The sequence below is a fragment of the Elephantulus edwardii genome, unplaced genomic scaffold (genome assembly GCF_000299155.1).
Source record: "Elephantulus edwardii isolate Elephantulus edwardi_28Jun2011 unplaced genomic scaffold, EleEdw1.0 scaffold00253, whole genome shotgun sequence".
In the NCBI taxonomy this organism is placed as follows: domain Eukaryota; kingdom Metazoa; phylum Chordata; class Mammalia; order Macroscelidea; family Macroscelididae; genus Elephantulus; species Elephantulus edwardii.
The window spans coordinates 425,818-433,996 of NW_006400003.1; positions in this window are offsets into that span (position 1 = coordinate 425,818).

Sequence of the window (8,179 nt, forward strand, 5' to 3'; positions counted from 1 at the left end):
GGAGGGACGGCACAGGAGAGGAATACCCTAGATGAGATGGATCGATTCTGTGAGTGGAGTGGTGGGAATGAATGTGTTTGAGACAGCGAGGTTGGCACAGGATAGAAAGGCGTTTAGGGCTCTTGTACATAGGGTCACTATGAGTCGCAAAGGACTCGATGGCACAGCAACCAACAACAATTATCTACTAAATTGTTCTACTCAGTCTAAGGGGTTTTTTTTTGTTGTTGTTGTTTTTGTTGATTACTTTGGATTCTGTGTAAACTATCATATTGTCTGCATATAGTGACAGTTTTATCACCTTTGCCAATTTTGATGCATCTTATTTCATTTTCGTGTTGTCGGGTCCTAACAAGTACTTCCAATACAACATTGAACAGGAGTGATGAAAATAAGAATCCTTGCCTGGTGTCTGTTCAGAGGGGAAATGCTTTTAGTCTTTCAGTACTGTGAATGATGTTAACTTGTGGTTTTGTGTATATACTTTATACTATGTTGAGAAAATTATCTTCTATTCCTATTTTCCTGAGTGTTTTAATTAGGTAGGGTACTGGATTTTTGTCAAAGGTCTTTTCTGAATAAACTGACAGGATCGTGTGGGTCCAGGAGAAGATATCATCGATGAATGTGACCTCCAAAAGATCAAGTTCTTGTGTGCATCTAAACATTTTCTAATTGGGTTAAAAGAAAACCTACTGACTAGAGGAAGAAAAAAAAAACGACAATGTCTTCTGAAATGTCTGATAACAAAAGTCTACAACATCTTACAGGGCTGCCACAAAACAGATAACCCAATTACAAAGAAGACAAAAGACTTAGAGTGACTTTTTACAGGGGAAAATATTTCAGTGGCCAACAAGAACAGAAAGAGATGTTAAAAATTACAGGCAATAAAGAGATGCAAGTCAAAATCATCATGAGATACCATCTCACCCCAGCAACAGTGTAAAAGTTTATTAGGACAGTAAGCAATGAGTATTGAAGAGTTTGTGGAGACATTAGAACTCTCATATACTATTGTTTGAATTGTAAAATGAAACAATCACTCTGGAAAACTGTTTAGTGTTTCTTCAAGAAATTGAACACAGATATTCCATATTACTCAGTTACTCCATTGCTAGAAATATACCATGAGGATAATAGAAATGAGGCACAATAGGAGATTTGTACACCATAATTCATAGCAGTGTTATTCACAATAACAAGAAAATGGAAACAGCCAAAATGCCCACCAACAAACGAATGGACTGAGAAATTGTAGTATATCCACACGATGGAATACTATGCACCACTCAAAAGCAATTGTTTTGAAAAATCCTATATAACATGGGAGAGGTTGGATAACATTATGCCGAGTAAAGTATCTGTCTTATAAGAACAAACTGTACATAAGATCATCATTATAAAAATAGAAAGATTACTAGTAAGATGCATAAAAAAAGTCAAAAGTGGGGACTTTGGCCCTTTCCCCGGCTAGCAGTGAGGAGGAGGCACAATGCCTGCAGTTACTGTACAAGACTTGAAAAAGTCTGATTATGTTCGTCAGAGCTCTGGCAGCTTTCCTCAAAAGTTCAGGGAAGCTGAAAGTCCCCAAATAGGTAGACACTGTCAAGCTGTTCAAGCATGAAGAGCTTGCTCTCTACATTGAGAATGCGTTCTACAAACAAGCTATTTCTACAGTGCAGCACCTGTACCTAACTGCCGGTTCTGGGGTTGGCTCCATGACCAAGATCTACAGGGGACAGCAGAGAAACTACTTAATTGTTGTTAATGTGCCATCACAACAACCCTAAACCCTGCTCTATTCTGCACCAATCTTATGATCTCTGATACTTCCTACTCACATTAACCCAGTCACTGAATCAATCCATTTCAGCCAGGGTCTTCCTCTCCAGCTCTGTCTTTCCATTCTCCCAAGCATGACATCCCTCTCCAAGTACTGGTCCCTCCTTAAAATAGGAATCTTTGCTTCTAAGGAGCAGTCTGGTCTCACTCTCTCTAAGACGAACCTATTTGTTGTCCTAGCAGTCATTGGTATATTCAATACTCTTCTCCAGCACACAGTTCAAATGTGTCAATTCTCCTTTTATCATCACTAGTCATTGTCCAGCTCTCTGATGCATAGGAAGTACTCTCTGATGCATAGCAAGTACTTGCAAAGACTATGACTTGGATAAGGCACACCTTAGTGTCTAGACTGACACGGTTGATCTTCAGTACTTTGGAGAGGAATCTGACAGTAGCCTTTCTCAGTGCTATTTGTCTTTTGATCTCCTGGCTGCTGGTACCAAAAGTGCTGATTGTGGAGCCAAGCAAACTAAAGCTGTTAATATATATATATTCTCCACAATGCATAAATTTTGTATACAAACAAAAAAGGAAAATTGTTGTTGTTTTTGTCTATGATAATGTGCCTCATCATGTTGGAATCAACCCATAATCCATATCTGACACTCCAGAGGGTTGCCCATCCTTCTTTTGCAGAGTAACTGGTGTATTCAAACTGTGTGCCTTTGGCATTGCACAGTTTCTTACCACTAGGCCATCAGAATGAATTTCAAAATAATCCAATATTGTAAAAGAACAAGTATATTGAATTAACACCACATAATTCCAAACAATTCATCCTTTAAATATGTACAGTATAAACTTTTTGTATATTTACCTTTTTATATATCCATTACTAAAACCAAAGTATAAAAGTTTGATTCCTACTTAAGAAAATCCAGGACTCATTAGTAGTCATTTTCCATTTCTAATTCCTTCACAGTTATAAGCCATTAATTCACTTTGTACCATTTACAAATTTTGAAATTTAGAAATTGGATATTTTAGGTAAAATTATGACAAATAATATACAGGATTTTTAATTAATTTTCCCACATACCTTACTATCAAGGTTGATTCAGACTGATGCAAGAATTAAAAATTTATTTTCAAACTATTTACTACTTACCCATGTGCCAGATTTTGTCCAGTATTTTATCTGTGTGTGGAGAGATACATTGTCTTCATATTTTGGGTACTATACAATACATTCATTAATAGCTCAACGTACAGATTGAACAGGTATAGAGAAAGAATACAATCCTGATGTATTTTCTAATTTTAAATCAGGCAATGTTTCTTTGCTCTGTTCGCACAACAGAGGTCTAGGTGTAGGTTTTGCATGAGCACAATTAAATGGTTTGCGATTCCCATTCCCTTCAATGTTCACCATAATTTGTTAAGATCTACACAGTCAACTGTCTTGGCATAGTCAAAGCTGCTGAAACTGAACAATGCATAAGGATGACAGAACAACAATTGATGCCTTTGAAGTATAGTGTTGAAATAATGAATATTCCATGAACCAAAAACCAAACATGTAGGCTTGCAGAAGGTGCACCCAGACTGTTCCTTGGAGGCAATGATGGCAAAGCCTCATATGCTTTGGGCATTTTGCTAAGAGGAGCTATTTGTTGGAGAGAGACATCGTGCTTGGGAATATGGAGGGACGGTGAAAGAGAGGAAGAGCCTTAACAAGGTGAGTTGACACAGTAACAAGGGCAATAGGATCAAGTGTGTCAGAGATTTTTGAGAATAGCATAGGTTAGGACAGGGTCTAGAGATTGTTCACAGTCAGTGTGAGTCACATTCAATGGTACCTAACAACAAACAAAAAGAACACAATGCATTTATAAATATGTGTGTGCAAACTATTGTGTATTTAATGTTTAGTTTTATAATTTGTTTCTTTATACTTGAAATGTCAATTTTTCCTGGATGGGGGGGTAAATGACTTAATGATTAAAATTAATTTTTCTTAAAAAAAAGAGGAGTCTGTTTTTATCATTTCAGTACTATAGAATGTTTTTGTCTCTGGATAATCTCTCTTTTCATATTTTATAACTTCATAATACTTAAAAATTGAAGCAAAGTTTGATGACAAGAGAGGAGATAAAGGCAGGATTTCCAGCTACTTTTTAACAATTTGTTTATTCATCATGTAATTTCCTATTAAGCAGCTCTTTGCTCTGAGGAGAGGTTAACAAGTAGATAATACAGACCTTTTCCCTTATCTGATATTTTTAATATAAAATTTTCATTTTATACTGATTACTTAGAAAGTTTTTATAAATTGTTTTTCACACTGGAACTTTCTCATTCTCTTAAATTGTATGACCCTATATTTCCTCCCTAATCCTCAGCCTTCTGCTCCTACCCTACCCCTCTCAGATCCTCACCCATATTTTACGAGTTATCTAGTTTTACAATAGGGTCTTATATAGTATTTGTCCTTACGAGTGAAACTGAGTAAATTGAGTTAGTTTACTTAGCATAATGCTCTGCAATCTCTCCTAAGTTAGGTAGTGATTTATAAAATCATTGCTTTGGTATGCTGTGGAATATTCCATCATGTGACTTTAAGATGATTTCTCAATCCATTTGATTGTCATTGGACACCTGGCTTATTTTATGTTCTTGCTATGGTGAATAACACAGCTATGAACATTGGTGTATGATGCATAATTTTTAAGGGTTTTTAAAAATTTTAATTTTTATTTTATGTTGGTTTGCATTTAAAAATCATACGCATTTACATTACCATTCCATATATTGATTTTTACTTTTTAAAAATTATTATACTAGTTTATTTACAAAATTAGAATACATTGGTTTTTTAGACCAGATTCTTCCAATTTCCCTCACTGCCCCCACCCATCAAATTGTACAACCCCATGATTATCCCCACCTGACACATTACCATCCTTCTGCTTCCCCCCTGTCTCCCTTGGATCCTCCTACTCATTTTACAATGATGGTCTTGTACAATATTTATCCTTTCTTGGGAGGGTGGAGGAACAGCACAAGAAAGGAATTCCCTGGATGAGATGGGTTGATTCAGTGACTGGGTGTAATGGGGGTAGGCATGTCAGAGATACTGAGATTCCCACCTGAAAGAGCAGGGTTTAGGGCTGTTGTATACAGGTAACTATGAGTCACAGGCAACTCGATGGTACATAACAACAACAACAGCAATATATAAGAGGTCCTTTATCACCTATCTTTTCCAACATTTATTAGTTGTTGTCCTGTTAAACTTTGTCACTATTACTAGAGTGAGATGGTGGTATCTCATTGTGATTTGATTTGTACCTCTCTTATTGCCAGGGATTTTGAACATTTATTCATGTGTCTGTTGACCATTTGAATATCTCCCTTTGTGAAAATTCTTTCCATGTCTTTTGCCTTTTTGTAATTGAGTTATCAGTCTTTTTCTTGTGGAGTCACAGGTGTATTCTGTAAAATTTCGTTATGAGACTCTTGCCTGAGATCGTATTACCAAATGTTTGTTACGAGTCGGTGGTTTTTCTTTTCACCCTGTTGAAAATGTTTTTGATGACACAGGAATTTAACTTTTAGAAGGTACCATTTATCAATTTTATTCTCTTCAGATAGTGCATTTCTGGCTCTATTTGGCAGTCTCTTTATACCACAGACTAAGCCTTGTAAGCTTGATACCTGTTTGTCTCTTATGGACTTTATGGTTTGGGGCTTTACTCACATATCTCTGATCTAGCTTGAGTTGATTTTTGTGTATGATGTGAGATGTGGATCCTGTTTCAGCCTTCTGCAGGTAGAAGTCCTATTTTGCCAGCACCATTTGTGGGAGAGTTTGTCATTTCCCCATTTGATAGCTTTGATTTCCTTGTCAAATATCAGTTGACCATAGATAGCTGGATTTATTTCTGGGTTCTCAATTTTGATCTGTTGGTCTAAGTGCCTGTCATTGTACCAGTACTATTCTGCTTTGGTTATTACTACTGCGTAGTAGGTTCTGAGGTCAGAGAGTGCTATGCCTTCCACCTCATTTTTGTTTCTTGGAAGTGTTTTGCTTATTCAGGGTGTCTTGCGTTTCCAAATTAATTTAACAATTTTCCTTTCAATCTCCTTGAAAAAGGAATTTGTCATCTGTATTGAAATTGCATTAAACATGTAGATTGTATTGTAATACATTTTTGTATTGTATTGTAATACATTTTTAATGTATTGTATACATTTTAATGTATTGTAATACATTTTTAAATGAAGTGTGTAGTCTGCTGGGGGAAAGGACATAAAGAATTAAAAATCACTACGCAAATAAACAAATACTGTATTTTTGATAAGTGCTAAAAATAATTTTAAGGATTAAAATATTTAAATCAACATTGAAATTTTGTTTTGTCTTTGTTGTTACTGGGATTACTTTTTTCAAATGCACATAATTATTCATATACATGGTGTTTCATACAAGTACATTATTGTTGCTGTTATGTGTTGTTGAGTCGCCAGCAACTCATAGTGACCAAAACATCCCTAAACCCTGCTCTATCCTGTTCCAATCTTATTGTCTCTGACATACCTATCCCTATTACCCGAGTCACTGAATCAATTCATCTCATCCAGGGTCTTCCTCTCTTGCACTGTCCCTCCATCCTCCCAAGCATGATTTCCCCCCTTGCCACATGTTCAAACTATGTCAGATCTACGTTAGAATCTTTGCCTCCAAGGAGCAGCCTGGTTTCACCCTCTCTAAGATGAAAATGTTTGTTCTTTTATCAGTCTTTAAAATACTAAATACTCTTCTCCAGCACCACAGCCCAAAGGTATCAATCCTCCTATTATCCCTAATAATTGTCCAGTTCTCTGATGCATAACAAGTAAATGCAAAGACCATGGTCTTTGTATCAGGCACACCTTAGTGTCCAAACTGCTGTTCAGTACTTTGGAGAGGTCTCTGAGAGAAGACTTTCCCAATGCAATTTATAATAGCATAATAACTTAATGGTTTACTAATTATAATATCAGTTTAATTATGGCAGGACTTGCAGCAATGTTTGAGTGTAAGAATAATAATAGTCTCCATACTTTTGTTCAGTATATTTCTAATTTTTCTTCAATTAAATTAAGAGGCTTCACTGCACATACCTTAGGCATGTTGTCAGGTGGGATCGACACTTGGAGAAGGCCATCTTGTTTGAAAGGGTAGAGGGACAGCACAGGAGAGGATGATCCCAATGGAGATGAGATGCATTGACACAGTAACTGTGATTCTGGTGGTGGGTGTGAGGGAGGCAGTAAGATTGACTCAGGATAGGGCAGCCCTCAGAGCTATTGTGCATAGGGTACCATCATGTCAGAGATTACAAGGTTTTTAGAGGCAGTAAATCACACACAAGGAGATTATCCATACTTCTCCCACAGAGTAGCTGGTAGATTTGAGCTATATTTCTTTAGGATTGTGGTGAAGCTTCTTAACTCTAGTATACCAGAGTTCCCTAGTGATAATATGCTAAAAGTGACTTACACGCTCACAACAAATGTGCTGATACTTTAAGGTTCTTTACTCGTAATCAAAGTTTCATGTTGATTTGAAATGGTTTCAGCTTCTTTGATACGTTATGCTTTAACATAACAAAGCTAGTTGTTTTCGTGTTTTACTAGTTAATTTAAGAGAACATCAAAAAGTCTTCTTGTGATTAGCTTTCATTTATTTAGATATTTTATTTCTTTTAATTTGCTGTACATTTTTTCTATGGAGGTTGCAGAAATCTTCATTTTTGAAATAGAAAGCTAGCTGAATTGCTCACTGCGTAAAATAAACATCCTGTGTAATGAGATAATAATTGTGTTAAACTATCGACATTTAGACTAAAATTGTTTAATAGCAAAGCAATGGTTTGTATCCAAGTTTGCAATAGATATTTTACGTGTCTTCAAGTAAGTGGGGTGAGGACAGTCCTAAAAACCAATTTCAATTTATTTTTTTAAGAATATTCAGACAACTGTACCCTATAATCTAATGATGCTGATCTTTCTCTGTATCATTATTATAAAAAATGTTGTTAGTTAAGGAATCAATGTTTGCAGCTTCAACAATCTGAAGAAAAATCTGCTGAACCAATTTTATTTTAGTCAATTACATTTGGGCAATGAAGAATAAAGCACAGATGAGAAAGATTATGTGGTTTATGTTGTGAGTGAAATATAGAATCCATTTGACTAATTCAACATAACTTAAAGTCTAAAATGGGAAGTCATACTTAAAGAAAATATTTATTATTCTTTATGTATAGGATAGGCAAAATAAAAAGTTACAACATTTTTGAGTAATAGGTTTATTATAGATGCATTTTCCATATGCTGATGATGC